The 16,701-nt window shown below is 39.0% G+C and overlaps 1 protein-coding gene across 11 annotated transcripts in view; it reads left to right on the top strand.

Annotated features, from left to right (window-relative positions):
* Nucleotides 1–16,701, top strand: part of CSGALNACT1 (chondroitin sulfate N-acetylgalactosaminyltransferase 1) — a 359,476-nt gene that overhangs the window by 316,317 nt on the left and 26,458 nt on the right. The gene's annotated exons all lie outside the window — the stretch shown is intronic.

Here is a 16,701-nt window from a genome sequence, read left to right as displayed (position 1 = left end):
TAGGGAGAATACAGCTGTGCAGGGAGCTCCATCTCAGCCACAGCTTCAGAGGCTGAGTGAAGTCTATGCTCAGATCTCATCCACTTAGCAAACAGTCTCACCCTTTGGGCTTTCATTTGTTACGTGTTTTGAGACATTCAGGGGAAACCAGAAGTGGTGGCCAAGGCAGGATCCTTGATCAAACCTACTCAGTTGATTACAAATTATTTAACCAAAAACTTGAGACCTCCAGTTGTACATTTATACCTAGTTGATCAGTTGCATGGGGAATAAATCTATTCAAAAGCGGCATAGATGGATCTTTTTCCCTATCAAAATAAATGAATAGGCTGGGCACCGTGGCTCATGCCTGTAATCCCAGCACTTTGGGAGTCCGAGGTGGGTTGATCACATGAGGTCAGGAGTTTGAGACCAGCTTGGCCAACATGGCAAAACCCCATCTCTTCTAAAAATACAAAAATTAGCCGGGTATGGTAGCAGGTGCCTGTAGTCCCAGCTACTTGGGAGGCTGAAGGAGGAGAGTTTGAACCTGGGAGGCAGAGGTTGCAGTGAGCCGAGATCTCCCTGTTGCACTCTAGCCTGGGAGACAAGAGTGAAACTTTGTCTCAAAATAAATGAATGAATGAATGAGTGAGTGAGTAATCCCCATGGCATCTTCTACCAGTAAGGAAGACAGAATGGCACTGCACACTGGCCTGTATTTTGCCTTGGAGGTTTACAGGGGGAGATTTCAGCAAACAGGTGGGTAGTTTATACACAAGTAAAGCTTTGAGTATGTCCAGTGGTACTCAGGGGCAAAAATAATCTGAATAGGTGATTATTATTTAGATATAAATAGTACCCTCTGTTTTTAGTTTCTGGCAAATGGTAACAGGATGATAGTTGAAAGTTAAGATTCTAAGATTGAGTGTACCTTTTCTTTATTTTTATGATTCATTACTAGTTTTGTATTAATGGGCCCAAGATCTGAGTGCTAGTTACAATTATTCAAGCATTCTTTTTTTAAATTGTACTTTAGATTCTGGGGTACATGTGCAAATCATGCAGGATTGTTGCATAGGTACACACATGGCAATGTGGTTTGTTGCCTCCATCCCCCTGTCACCTACATCTGGCATTTCTCCCCATGATATCCCTCTCCAACCACCCCCACTCACTATCCCTCCCTTGGCCCTACTCAGCGGACCCCAGTGTGTGATGCTACCCTCCCTGTGTCCTTCTGTTCTCATTGTTCACCACCCGCCTGTGAGTAAGAACATGCGGTGTTTGCTTTTCTGTTCTTGTGTCAGTTGGCTGAGAATGATGGTTTCCAGATTCATCCATGTCCCTACAAAGGACCCAAACTCATGATTTTTTATGACTGCATAGTGTTCCATCATGTATATGTGTCACATTTTCCTTGTCCACTCTATTGTCAATGGGCATTTAGGTTGGTTCCATGTCTTTGCTGTTGTAAACAGTGCCGCTATGAACATACGTGTACATGTGTCTTTATAGTAGAACAATTTATAATCCTTTGGGTATATACCCAGTAATGGGATTGCTGGATCAAATGGAATTTCTATTACTAGGTCCTTAAGGAAGCACCACACTGTCTTCCACAATGGTTGAACTAGTTTACACTCCCACCAACAGTGTAAAAGTGTTCCTATTTTTCCACATCCTCTCCAGCATCTGTTGTCTCCAGATTTTTTAATGATCGCCATTCTAACTGGTGTGAGGTAGTATCTCGATGTGGTTTTGATTTGCATTTCTCTAATAATCAGTGATGATGAGCATTTTTTCCTGTGTTTCTTGGCCTCATAAATGTCTTCTTTTGAAAAGTGTCTGTTCATACCCTTCATCCACTTTTGAATGGGCTTGTTTGGATTTTTCTTGTAAATCTGTTTTAGTTCTTTGTAGATTCTGGATATTAGCCCTTTGCCAGATGGGTAGCTTGCGAAAATTTTTTCCCATTCTTTTGGTTGCCAGTTCACTCTAATGATTGTTTGTTTTGCTGTACAGAAGCTCTGGAGTTTAATTAGGTCCCATTTGTCTATTATGACTTTTGTTGCCAATGCTTTTGGTGTTATAGTCATGAAGTCCTTGCCTATGCCTATGTCCTGAATGGTTTTGCCTAGATTTTCTTCTAGGGTTTTTACAGTGTTAGGTCTTATGTTTAAGTCTTTAATCCATCTGGAGTTAATTTTAGTGTAAGGTGTCAGGAAGGGGTCCAATTTCTGCTTTCTGCACACTGCTAGCCAGTTTTCCCAACACCATTTATTAAACAGGAAATCCTTTCCTCATTGCTTGTTTTTGTCAGGTTTGTCAAAGATCAGATGTGTGGCATTTCCTCCAAGGCCTCTGTTCTGTTTCATTGGTCTATATTTCTGTTTTGGTACCAGCACCATGCTGTTTTGATTACTGTAGCCTTGTAGTATAGTTTGAAATCAGGTAGCATGATGCTTCCGGCTTTGTTCTTTTTGCTTAGGATTGTCTTGGCTATGTGGGCTCTTTTTTGGTTCCATATAAAGTTTAAGGTGTTTTTTTCCAGTTTTGTAAAAAAGGTCATTGGTAGCTTGATGGGGATAGCATTGAATCTATAAATTAATTTGGGCAGTATGACCATTTTCACAATATTGATTGTTCCTAACCATAAGCATGGAATGTTTCTCCATCTGTTTGTATCATCTCTTATTTTATTGAGCAGTGGTTTGTAGTTCTCCTTGAAGAGGTCCTTTACATCCTTTGTTAGTTGTATTCCTAGGTATTTTATTCTCTATGTAGCAGTTGTGAATGGGAGTTCACTCTTGATTTGGCTCTCTGTTAATCTGTTATTGGTGTATAGAAATGCTTGTGATTTCTGCACATTGATTTTGTATCCTGAGACATTGCTGAAATTGCTTATCAGTTTAAGGAGATTTTGGGCTGAGATGATAGGGTCTTCTAAATAGACAATCATGTCATCTGCAAACAGAGACAATTTGACTTCCTCCTCTCCTAATTGAATACCCTTTTTTTTCCTTGCCCAATTGCTCTGGCTAGAACTTCCAATGCTATATTGAATAGGAGTGGTGAGAGAGGGCATCCTTGTCTAGTGCCAGATTTCAAAGGGAATGCTTCCAGTTTTTGCCCATTCAGTATGATATTGGCTGTGGGTTTGTCATAAATAGTTTTTATTATTTTGAGATATGTTCCTTTAATATACATAGTTTATTGAGAGTTTTTAGCATAAAGGGCTGTTGAATTTTCTCGAAGGCCTTCTCTGCATCTATTGAGATAATCATGTAGTTTTTGTCTTCTGTTCTGTTTACGTGGTGAATTACGTTTATAGACTTGCATGTGTTGAACCAGCCTTGCATCCCCAGGATGAAGCCTACTTGATTGTAATGGATAAGCTTTTTGATATGCTGTTGCAATCGTTTGCCAATATTTTATTGAAGATATTTGCATCTATGTTCATCATGGATATTGGCCTGAAGTTTTCTTTTCTTGTTGAGTCTCTGCAGGGTTTTGGTATCAGGATAATGTTAGTCTCATAAAATGATTTTGGAAAGGTTCCCTCTTTTTAGATTGTTTGGAAAAGTTTCAGAAGGAATGGTACCAGCTCCTCTTCATATGTCTGATAGAATTGAGCTGTGAACCAATCTGGACCTGGGCTTTTTTTGGTTGGTAGACTATTAATTGCTGCCTTAACTTCAGCCCTTGTTATTGGTCTGTTCAAGGTTTCAACTTCTTCCTGGTTTAGGCTTGGGAAGGTGCAAGTGTCCAGGAATTTATCCATTTCTTCCAGGTTTACTGGTTTATGTGCATAGAGTTGTTTGTAGTAATCTCTGATGGTAGTTTGTATTTCTGTGGGATTGGTGGTGATATCCCCTTTTTCCTTGTTTATTGCATCTATTTGATTCTTCTCTATTTTCTTTTTTATTAATCTGGCTAGTGGTCTGTCTGTTTTGTTGATCTTTTCAAAAACAAGCTCCTGGATTTATTGATTTTTTGAAGGGTTTTTTGCGTCTCTGTCTCCTTCAGTTCTGCTCTGATCTTAGTTATTTCTGGTCTTCTGCTAGCTTTTGAGTTTTTTTGATCTTGCTTCTCAAGGTCTTTCAATTTTGACGAAAGAATGTCAGTTTTAAATCTTTCCTCACTTCTCTGGTGGGCATTTATTGCTATAAATTTCCCTCTAGACACTGCTTTAAATGGGTCCCAGAGATTCTGGTACGTTGTGTCTTCGTTTTCCTTGGTTTCAAAGAACATCTTTATTTCTGCGTTCATTTCATTGTCTATCCAGTCGACATTCAGGAGCAGGTTGTTCGTTTCCATGAAGTTGTGTGCTTCTGAGTTAGTTTCTTAATTCTGACTTCTAATTTGATTGCTCTATGGTCTGAGAGACTGTTTGTTATGATTTCCGTTCTTTTACGTTTGTCGAGGAGTGATTTACTTCCAATTATGTGGTCAGTTTTAGAGTAGGTGCAATGCGGTGCTGAGAAGAATGTATATTCTGTGGATTTGGGGTGGAGATTTCTGTAGATGTCTATTAGGTCTTCTTGGTCCAGTTTGGAGTTCAAGTCTTGAATATCCTTGTTAATTTTCTGTCTCGTTGATCTGTCTAATATTGACAGTGGAGTGTTATAATCTCCCACTATTACTGTTCCATAGTCTAAGTCTCTTTGTAGGTTATAAGAACTTGCTTTATGTATCTGGGTGCTCCTGTATTGGGTGCATATATATTTAGGATCATTAGCTCTTCTTGATGCATTGATCCTTTTACCATTATGTAATGTCCTTCTTTGTCTCTCTTGATCTTCGCTGGTTTAAAGTCCATTTTATCAGAGACTAGGATTACAACTCCTGCTTCTTTTTGCTCTCCATTTGCTTGATAAATCTTCCTTCATCCCTTCATTTTTAGCCTATGTGTGTCCTTGCACGTGAAATGGGTTTCCTGAATACAGCACACCGATGGGTCTTGACTTTTTATCCAATTTGCCAGCCTGTGTCTTTTGATTGGGGCATTTAGCCCATTTACATTTAAGGTTAATATTGTTATGTGTGAATTTGATCCTGCCGTTTTGATGCTAGCTGGCGGTTTTGCCTGTTAGTTGGCGCATTTTCTTCATTGTGTTGATGGTCTTTACCATTTGGTACATTTTTGGAGTGGCTGGTACTGGTTGTTCCTTTCCTTGTTTAGTGCTTCTTTCAGGAGCTCTTTTAGGGCAGGCCTGATGGTGACGAATTCTCTCAGCAATTACTTGTCCCTAAAGGATTTTATTTCTGCTTCACTTATGAAGCTTAATTTTGCTGGACATGAAATTCTAGGGGAAGTTCTTTAAGAATGTTGAATATTGGCCCCCACTCTCTTCTGGCTTGTAGGGTTTCTGGGAGAGATCCACTGTGAGTCTGATGGGCTTCCCTTTGTGGGTAACCCAATCTTTCTCTCTGGCTGCCCTTAGCATTTTTTCCTTCATTTCAACCCTGGTGAATCTGACAATTATTTGCCTTGGGGTTGCTCTTCTTGAGGAATATCTTTGTGGTGTTCTCTGTATTTCCTGGACTTATATGGTGGCCTGGCTTGCTAGGTTGGGGAAGTTCTGCTGGATAATATCCTGAAGAGTGTTTTCCAGCTTGGATTCATTCTCTCTGTCACATTCAGGTACACCTATCAAACGTAGATTAAGTCTTTTCAGGTAATCCCATGTTTATTGGAGGCTTTGTTCATTACTTTTCACTCTCTTTTTTCTATTCTTGCCTTCTCATTTTATTTCATTGAGTTGATCTTCAATCTCTGATATCCTTTTTTCTGCTTGGTCGATTTGGCTATTGAAACTTGTGTATGCTTCACAAAGTTCTCATGCTGTGTTTTTCAGCTCCATCAAGTCTTTTATATTCTTCTCTAAGCTGTTTATTCTGGTTAGCATCTCATCTACCCTTTTTTCTAGGTTCTTAGTTTCTTTGCATTGGGTTAGCACATGTTCTTTTAGCTCTGAGAAGTTTGTTATTACCCACCTTCTGAAGCCTGTTTCTGTCAATTCATCAGATTTATTCTCCATCCATTTTTGATCCCTAGCTGGTGAGGAGTTGTGATCTCTTAGAGGAAGAGAGGCGTTCTGGAGTTTGGCATTTTCATCCTTTTTGCACTGGTTTCTTCCCATCTTAGTGGCTTTATCTACCTGTGGTCTTTGTAGTTGGTCACTTTGGATGGGGTCTCTGAGTGGATGTCCTTTTCATTGATATTGAAGCTATTTCTTTCTGTTTCTTAGTTTTCCTTCTAACAGTCAGGTCCCTCTGCTGCAGGACTGCTAGAGGTCCACTCCAGACCCTGCTTGCCTGGGGATCACCCGCGGGTGCTGCAGAACAGTAAGGGTTGCTGCTGATTTCTTCTTCTGTTATCTTCATCCCAGAAGGGTACCTGCCAGATGTCAGCCTGAGCTCTCCTTTATGAGGTGTCTCTTTGGGTATACAGGGGTCTGAGAGTTGCTTGAGAAGATAGTCTGTCCCTTATAGGAGCTCAAGTGCTGTGCTGGGAGCTCTGTTGTTCCATGGAGAGCTGCTGGGCAGGTACCTTTAAGTCTGCTGCAGTGGAACTCATAACCTCCTCTTTTCCCAGGTGTTCTGACTTAGGAATGTCGGCCTTATTTGTAAGTTCCTGACGTGCTGCTCCCTTTTTTCAGAGATGCCCTGCCCTGCACAGAGTAGTCTAGTCACAGTCTGCCAGCAGAGGTGTTGCTGAGCTGCTGCAGGCTCTGCCCAGCTGCTGTGTGAACTGCCTTGGTATTGGTGGACTGCCTCGATAGCTGCAGATGCCCTTCCGCCCCTGAGTTGGACCGTCCTGGGTCCAGCTGTGCTTGTTGTGAAACTCTCAATCCAGAGCATTTCATATTGCTTGTTCTGTGGGGGTGGTACCTGCCGAGCCAGATCACCTGGCTCCCTGTCTCAGAGGTGTTCCAGGTGCCAGTTGAAATGGCTGCTCAGATTTGTGTGAGTTTCTGTGTGCCAACCCGCGGCACCAGCCATGCTGAAAACTCATGGTGCTTTTCAGCCTGGGAATCTCCTGGTCTGTCCGCAGTGAAAACTTGTTTGGAAATGCAGGGAGCACTCACCCTCTGCTGTGTTCTTGCTGGGAACTGCACTCTGGAGCTGTTCCTATTCGCCCATCTTGGATGCTCTCCCTCAAGCATTCTTAACCAGAAGAGCAGCAAACTACAGCTCACTGGCCAGATTTTGTCTTGCACCTGTCTTTGTAAATAAAGTTTTATTGGAATATAGGCATGCCCATTTGTTTATATATTATTTGTGGCTGCCTCCATCTGCAGCTGTGCAGCCGAGTAGCCACTACAAAGACAGTGTGACTCACAAAGCATAACTGTTTACTGTCTGGTGCTTTACAGAAAAATTGTGCCGATCTCTGCTCTAAAGCAGTAATGAGTTGAGAGTTTAAAACCAGCAACAACTTAAAGCTATGGCCTGTGTCTAAGATAAAATAGAATAAAATAATTGAATATCTTAAATGCAAGTGAAATAGAAATTCCTTAAATCCAGTACATTAAAATGTTCTCACCTCTGCTTAGAAACGAAGAGCATGAATGGTAAAAATTCATGTCCTCTGCCTAGCGGGTAGGTTTTAACATCTCTGTCAATTTCACTTCCTAGACATAGGTTCTTTAAAGTTTCTCAGATGATTCTAACATGAAGCCACAATCGAGAACCATTGTACCAGAAGGTGGTAGTCTACCTCGGGGCTGCTCCTTTAACTGCAGCCAGGTGACTGCTCCACCCCAAGGGATTTTAAGTAGCTCCCCAGGTGACTCTGAAGTGCAGCTAGGATTGACAGCCTCCTTCCTACTGGGTATGGCAGATTTCCAGCACATCAAAAATGACCAGACATTTGCTAATGGTTACACATAACCAAGTTTACATGAGTCCTATGGATAAGTAGAAGGACAATTTAGACCCCTTTTCGTGACTGGAATGCTTAAGGCTGTACTTTTATCAAGATATTCTTCTCTATATCAAATTACCTGTCAAGCTGAATTCTCAATCAGAAGGTAGCTTGGTGAGCAAGGAATGCATAGAATCTGAGTAAGAAGAGTAAATCATTTGAGTGGTAGAGATGGTTTGCCTCAAACTTTGGCAAACATCTAGTCATCAATCTACCCACTTCGCTTTATGCTAGAGACCAAGTTGATTGGTGTTTAAAGTAACACTATATAAGCTTTGACAAAATTAATCTGAACTTCTTAAGTTGTGTATGTATACCTGGTAGACCAGTTGCATAGGGAATAGATCATTTTTCTGTGTTGATATCCTCATTCTGTTAACCAGAGATAGCTGTAATGTTGATGTCACTGATGCTTTGGGCCATGTCCTGCCTTCTGTCTTGATGTTGCTTTGATCAAGCCACCTCTCCTAGGAATGCCCAGATGTCTGCAGACAGCCTGAATTGACTTCACACTACCACACCACTCTTCACCTTCTGGATCAATCTTCCTACCTCACCCACTGCCTTAGCCTGATCTCCAGACGGGTTCTTACTTCTAATCCTGTCTTTATGACTTACTGCTTCCCAGTCAAGCTGGGAGCAGAATTTGATCTTCGACTTCACTCCCATTATTCACCTCTTTCAGGGATTTCTTCTTCCACTCTCCTTTTTGTTTACTGAAACCCCAACCCCCATCCCACCCCACCTAAGTTCTCACCTCTGAAGCTCTTCCTGACTCCCAGTCCTTTCCTCTCTGAACTCCAATTGTACTCACTTTCTGCACCTCTTATATCTGGCACTTGGCATATGATTTGGTGATTTACATTACTTCCTGTTGTCCCAACTTTGCGGCTAGATTATAAGGTGCTTAATAAGTGATACTGTGTCTCATGACTCTTTAATTCCAGCCCTTAGCACAACACCATACAGAGAACATGTTCAAGGTTTGTTCATCAAGTGAAAAATAATGCCAGGTATCTAGTAAATTTGTGCACATAGTAATGTATTTTTGTGTATTGGTTTATTTGTGAGACAAGGTCTCGCTCTGCCACCCAAGTTAGAGTGCAGTGGTGTGATCATACCTCGCTGCAGTCTCCAACTCCTGGGCTCACATGGTCTTCCCACCTCAGCCTCCTTAGTAGCTGGAACTACAGGCATGTGCCACCATGCCTGGCTAATTTTTATATATTTTTTTTGTAGAGACAGAGTCTCCTTATGTTGCCCGGGTTGGTCTCAAACCCCTGGCCTCAAGTGATCCTCTTGCCTCATTTTCCCAAAGTGCTGAGATTATAGGTGTGATCCTCTATACTCAGCTTCCCATAGTAATCTATATATAAGCTTATACTTGAAACTTTATTCATATATGTTTAAATCATTTTTAAGGTGATAAAACTGTTGTTTAGAGGGGTCTTATTTCTGAATGATAATATAATTTGCATAAATTATATTACATTACTGTGTACATATAGTATTTAATATTACCTGATGAGATAGACCCTTTTATGAGCCCTAGTTTACAGATGAAGAAACTGAGGCTTAACGAGGTTCTTGCTCAGGCTGTCATCCCTGGTATATGGGAGAGCCAGAATCAGAAGCTCATGTTAAGTTCCAGACACAGTGTTAGCATAGCACCACATTTTCATTCTAATATGCTCCCTCCTAAAACCCATAGCTGTTAGTTGAAAGTAGTAAGATTTATACTCATACTAAATGAAATTTATGTTATTTGGAAATTAGTATTGTGATTAAGCTGTTCTAAATCCAGCTAAATGCCTGTACTTTAATATCTTTTAAAAATCTTGTTTAGTGACCACTATGCAGTATTTTACACTCCCTCTCCCTAGGTTTATGCTTACTCAATTGAGCTTTATATTTCAGTTGATTGCTATAGATCAGTGTTCTGCAAACTGCAGTTTGTGATTTATTAGAGGGTTGTGAAATCAATTTTGTGGCTTATGTCCAGTTTTTAAAAAACTGAAGTAGAATAGGATAGAAAATATCAGCGTGAATCACAAGTCATAAGGATAAATATTCTTTCATGAAAATGTGATTTCTGTGTATATGCATGTGCGTGTACTGCATCAGGATGTGTAATATATTCCTTTGTAAGGATCAGGATCAAAATTTTTGCAAGCCACTACCATAGACAGCAATGCAAATCAGTTCTCAATATCTGATTGTTACTCTACCGATTTTTTCAAGCTTCAGTTAATCTCAGATTGGCTCAGTGGTTCTTCAGTATACACATCCTTTGGAATAAGCTGTGGTGCTTTTAAAAATGCAGATTCCTGGGATGTAGGCCTAGAAATCCTGAATCCATGGGCCTGGAAGAAGCCTGGGAACCATCACTGAACTAGTTCCACATATGATGCTGATATGGATGGTTCATGGACCATACTATAAGAAATGCTGCTGTAGGTAGATGCTTGCTTAGAGCTATGTAATAGGAAAATTATTTTTAATGTAACTGGTAGATGAGTTGGCATTTACTAGATTGCAAGTACATCTTTTCCCAATCACAAGGATGTGAAAATATCCTTCAGAGGAATCATCTCTGAAATTGAGAGACTAGAAATGACACCCTGCCTTGCTAGAGAGTGTATATAATGCTAGGAGAGGGTTGCTGTTGTTATCAGGGACCTGTCTTGCCAGTGCAGGTGTCAGCATTTTGTACCTTTTTGAAATGATTTGTTTGACAGATACCCCCAGGAAGATTTTATCTGGGGAAAGGGTTTGTTTCAGGATTTTTGTTTGTTTGTTTTCAGGAATTTGAGCAGCATTGTTGATTTGCTTTTATTTTTTTTAAGCATTTTTAGATAACAGTCTTATTCACTAAAATGGAATAAGCTGAAAAGCAGACCCCTCTGAAGAAGAGAAGTAATCTCAGACCCTGGGAAACAGAGGCAGGGAGTAGCACCTTGCAAATGACGGCAGCATCTCAGGCCTCTGACCATCTCAACTGGCATTTGGCAGAGGCTGAGCTAAGCATGATTCTGCTTGGTCTGCCAACTTTTTACAGAGATGTGCCTGCATTCTGAATTGTTTACTGGTGATTTGAATGTGCCATATAAATTATAATATTGTGAAAATGTTAATTTCCTGAGTGTGATGATTTTATTTTTCTAATGAACCAGTAGAGTGTATTGGTTCTTGGGAGATACATGTCTTCAAGGGTGAAGTTGTCATGATGTCTGCAGCTAACTCTCAGATGCTTCAGAGATATGGCAAAATGTTAACACACTGAATCTAGACAGAGGGTATGTGGACACTTACACTATTTTGATGGTTTTTTTTGAAGGTTTAGAATTTCTCCAAAGAAAAATATATTAGGAAAAACAATTCAATGATATTACTTCATGCAATGGCACTGTTTAAAAGAAAGAAGATGAGTGGTAGCAGTAAAAATGATGGAGTAAAGACCTCTGCAAACACTCCTCTTCACAAAAGCAATGAGAAAATTGGTAAAAAAAAAAAAAAAAAAAAAAAAAAATGCATTTTCTTGGAACTCTTTAATCAACCAAAGCTTGCAACAATCTGGAGAGCATTTATCCAAGAAACATGGCTGAATTTCGGTGTGAAAGGGAGTTTTGTGGAGGTTTAACTTGCCCTATTCCCATCCCCCACTCCACCTCTGCAGTAATTTGAAATCCAGCAGTCTGCAAGCACAGCGATCACCACAGCCTGGCAGCCACTGGCGGAACAAAATAGGGTTGGACATCCTTTAAAACAGCGGTGTCCAATCTTTTGGCCTCTCTTGGCCACATTGAAAGAAAAAGAATTGTGTTGGGCCACACATAAAATACACTAATGATACCTAATGAGCTAAAAATAAAATGAAATCTCATAATGTTTAAAGAAAGTTTATGAAGTTGTGTTGGGCTGCGTTCAAAGCAGTCCTGGTCCAAATGTGGCCCACAGGCCATGGGTTGGACAAGCTTGCTTTAAAGCATCACGCCCAGAGCATTGTCATTATTTGAACTGTCTAGAGGTTCCCTGGAAGATACCACTCACAAAGTTGTCTTTATTTGGCCTGACTCAGAGTTTTTCCAATGCAGAAAGTGTTTTCTTCAGGGAGAGCATTTGTCAAAAACAATTATAGAAAGTGTTTAAATTTGTGGCTGCCTGAGGCAGTGGTTAAGAATTGGGGCGAACAGTAGACTAATCAAAAAGCTAAAAAGGCAAATCTGGGAAATGAGATATTCATAGGGGCTTTGAAAAGCTTCAGCACATTCCTGAAAACCCAAGTACCATGGACATCTCTAGGGCTATGTGCCTACTTAAAACCTAAGTATGTCCTAAACTCTTATTTGTGGCTGACCTGGCTCTGTGCAAGCAAGAAGTAAAGGATAAATAAGCCATTGACTCCCTGGCTGAGTGTTGAAGGTATATCCCAATATGCAAACAAAATCCCTTGGCAAAGTATGAGAGACTTACTGGTTCCAGGCATTTCAGGAAATTATTTTTCACTCATTAGCTGACCATTAAGTGGTCACACAATCAAGAATATAGACTTTACAGAATTAGTTCATAAAAGTCACTAGCCAAACAACAAACCTATGGGAAGGAGGAGATTTTAATTTCTAGGATTGCCATAATGCCTTTTTTAAAATGTTCAATTTTTAGCAAAAATTATGAGGCGTGTGAAGAAACAAATTAAGGCTCATGCACAAGAAAAAAATCAGTCATTAGAAATTGTCTTTGAGGAAGCTCAGATGTTTGACTTAATAGTTGAAAACTTTACATCAGTTGTATTATATTCAAAAAAGTAAAAGAAACCACATTTAAAGAACTGAAGTATATGACAACCATGTTACACCAAATAGATAATATCAACAAACAGGAAGAACCTATTTCAAAGAACCAAATACAAATCCTAGAGTTGAAAAGTACAGTAACAAAAATGAAAAATTAATAAGGGAGAGGAGGCTTAGCAGCAGGTTTGAAGAAGCAGAAGAAAGAATCGCTGAACTTTAAGCCAACTGTGATGACTAAGCCTCAGAAACAGAAGAAGGAATGAAGAAAATGAACAAACCTGAGATTTGTTGGATACCATCAGGCATACATGAATAATAGGAGTCAAGTAGGAGATGGAAAAGGGGGCATAAAAATATTGGAAGAAATAATGGCCAAGAATTTCTCAAATTTGATGAAAAACATTAATCAACATAACCCCAAATAGGATAAATTCAAAGAAATCCACACTAAATGTATCATAACCACATTTTGAAATTCAAAGACAGAGAAAGAACCTTGAAAGCGACAAGAGAAGCAACTCATCTGGTACAATGGATCCTTTACAAGATTAATAGCTGAATTATCATCAGAAACAATGGAGACCAGAAAGTGGGATAACATATCCTAAGTCAGAAAAAGACTTCAACTAATAATTATATTGTCAGTAAAACTTATTTACAAATGAAGGCAAAATTAGGACATTTCTAGATAAACAGAGAGACTTCATCACTAATAAACATGCCCTGTATGAAATGGTAAGAGGAGTCCTTGGGGCAGAAATGAAAGGACAGTAGACACTAGCTCAAATCCACACGAAGACATAAAGATTGCCAGTGAAGTAACTGCATAAGCAAATATAAAAGGCAATATGAATGTATTTTTGTGACTCTTTTTTCTGCTGATTTAAAAGCTGCATAAAAGAATTATAAATCTGTGTTGATGGCTACGCAGTGCATAAAGATATAATATTAATACAATAGCAGCACAGAGGAATGGAGAGGGAACAGAAAATCTGACTAATAACAAGCAAATGGGTTGATTCAAAAAACAAAACAAAACAAAACAAAAGACAATTCCCCACAGAGAAAAGCCCAGGCTTCAGTCCTGATTTCTACCAACTGTTTAAAGAATTAACACTAGTGTGTCATAAACTCTTCCAAAAAAGGTAGAAGAGAGAGCACTTCCCAACTTACTCTTTAAGGCCAGCATTACTCTGATAACCTAACCAGACAAAGGCAGAACAAGGAAAGAAAAGTATAGACCAGAATCCTTATGAATATAAATGCAAAAATCTCAACTGAATACCACCAAACTGAATCCAACAAATTAAAAAGAAAAGGAATTAAATGCTATGACCAAGCATGATTTTTTTTTTCAAGAATTCACAGTTGGCTCAATATACAGAAATCAATGAAATATGCCATATTGATAGACTCAAGGACAAAAATCACATGACCATCTCAATATGCATAGGAAAATTTTTGTTAAAAATCCAACATTCTTTTATGATAAAAATCCTCAAACTAGCAATAGAAGAGAGCTTCTTTTTTTTTTTTTTTTTTAATTGCATTTTAGGTTTTGGGGTACATGTGAAAAACATGCAAAGTTGTTGCATAGGTGCATTCATGGCAGTGTGATTTGCTGCCTCCCTCCCTCTCACCCATATCTGGCAATTCTCCCCATGCTATCCCTCCCCAACTCCCCCCCCCCGCTGTCCCCCCCACTCCCCCGCAACAGACCCCCGTGTATAGTGCTCCCCTCCCTGTGTCCATGTGTTCTCCTTGTTCAACACCCTCCTATGAGTGAGAACATGTGGTGTTTGGTTTTGTGTTCTTGTGTCAGTTTGCTGAGAATGATGGTTTCCAGGTTCATCCATGTCCCTACAAAGGACGCGAACTCCTCATTTTTAATGGCTGCATAATATTCCAGGGTGTATATGTGCCACATTTTTCCTGTCCAGTCTATCATCGATGGGCATTTGGGTTGGTTCCAGGTCTTTGCTATTGTAAACTGTGCTGCAATGAACATTCGTGTGCATGTGTCCTTATAGTAGAACGATTTATAATCCTTTGGATATATGCCCAGTAATGGGATTGCTGGGTCAAATGGAATTTCTATTTCTAGGTCCTTGAGGAATCGCCACACTGTTTTCCACAGTGGTTGAACTAATTTACACTCCCACCAACAGTGTAAAAGTGTTCCTATTTCTCCACATCCTCTCCAGCATCTATTTTCTCCAGATTTTTTAATGATCGCCATTCTAACTGGCGTGAGATGGTATCTCAATGTAGTTTTGATTTGCATTTCTCTAATGACCAGTGATGATGAGCATTTTTTCATATGTTTGTTGGCCTCATGTATGTCTTCTTTTGTAAAGTATCTGTTCATATCCTTCGCCCATTTTTGAATGGGCTTGTTTGTTTTTTTCTTGTAAATCTTTTTTAGCTCGTTGTAAATTCTGGATATCAGCCCTTTGTCAGATGGGTAGGCTGCAAAAATTTTTTCCCATTCTGTTGGTTGCCGATTCACTCTATTGACTGTTTCTTTTGCCGTGCAGAAGCTGTGGAGTTTGATTAGGTCCCATTTGTCTATTTTGGCTTTTGTTGCCAATGCTTTTGGTGTTTTGGTCATAAAGTTCTTGCCTATGCCTATGTCCTGAGTGGTTTTGCCTAGGTTTCCTTCTAGTGTTTTTATGGTGTTAGACCTTATGTTTAAGTCTTTAATCCATCTGGAGTCAATTTTAGTGTAAGGTGTCAGGAAGGGGTCTCTTTAACATGACAAAGGACACATACAAAAGACCATTATGAAAAACATCATACTTAATTAAAGTGCAATACTGAATGCTGTCCCGTAAGATCAAGAACAAGACAAAGGTGTCTGCCTTCACTACTATTCATTGTTTTACTGGGTATTCTAGCCAAGACAATTGCATTAAAGAAAAAGAAATATCAGGCATCCAAATTGGAAAGGAAAAAGTAAACTCTATTCACAGATGACATAATCTTCTATATAGAAAATTACAAGAAATAAAAAAAAAAGCTATTAGAGCTAATAACAAATTCAGTAAAGTTGTGAGGTCAATATACAAAGGTTAATTACATTTCTATACATGAGCAATAAACAATATGTAAGTGAAATTAAGAAAATCTCATAGTAATATAAAAAGGATTTAAAATTGTAGGAATAAACGTAACAAAAAAGTACAAGAATTATATGCTGAAAACTACAACACAACTTTGAAAGGAATTAAAGAAGGCCTAAATAAATGGCAAGTCATACCATGTTCATTAATAATCTTCAGATGACAATACTCATTCAGTTGGTCTATAGTTTCAGTACAATCCCTATTAAAATCCAAGCTGACTTTCTTTGTAGAAATGGACAAGCTAATCCTAAAACTCACATGGAAATGCAAGGGCCCAATATGCCAGAAAAATCTTGAGAAAGAAAACAAAATTGGAAGACTTATACTCTCAATTTCAAAATTTACTCTAAAATTACAGTAGTTAAGACTTTGCTACTGGTATAAAAATACACATATAGATCAATGGATGGAAAGGAGAATTCAGAAATAAACCCATATATTTATGGTCATTTGATTTTCAACAAGGGTGCCAGATAATTCTATGAGGAAAGAATCATTCAGAATGGTTTTGGGACAACTGGATATTCATGTGCAGAGAATGAATGCTGCTTTCTGTAGTTGGTAGGTATACATCCATCATATATATAAAACTTGGGGTCAAAATGGATCAAAGACCTAAATCTAAGAGCTACAATTATCAAAGTTTTAGAAGAAAACATAGGTGTAAGTCTTCATAACCTTGGATTAGGCAGTTATTTCTTAGATGTGACTTTTAAAGCATAGAAACTAGAGAACAAGCAGATAAATTGAACTTTATTAAAATTAAAAAGTTTGGTGCTACCATAAAAGTGAAAAGACAGCTTATATAATGGGATAAAATACTTGCAAATCATAATCTTATAAGGGTCTATATTCAATATCTATAATTTAA

The sequence above is a fragment of the Aotus nancymaae genome, unplaced genomic scaffold (assembly GCF_030222135.1).
Source record: "Aotus nancymaae isolate 86718 unplaced genomic scaffold, 86718_ANA_hifiasm-v0.15.2.pri h1tg000079l, whole genome shotgun sequence".
NCBI classification, from domain to species: Eukaryota; Metazoa; Chordata; class Mammalia; order Primates; family Aotidae; genus Aotus; species Aotus nancymaae.
The sequence above is the reverse complement of the archived record's forward strand: the minus strand, read 5'-3'. Positions and strand labels throughout refer to the sequence as shown.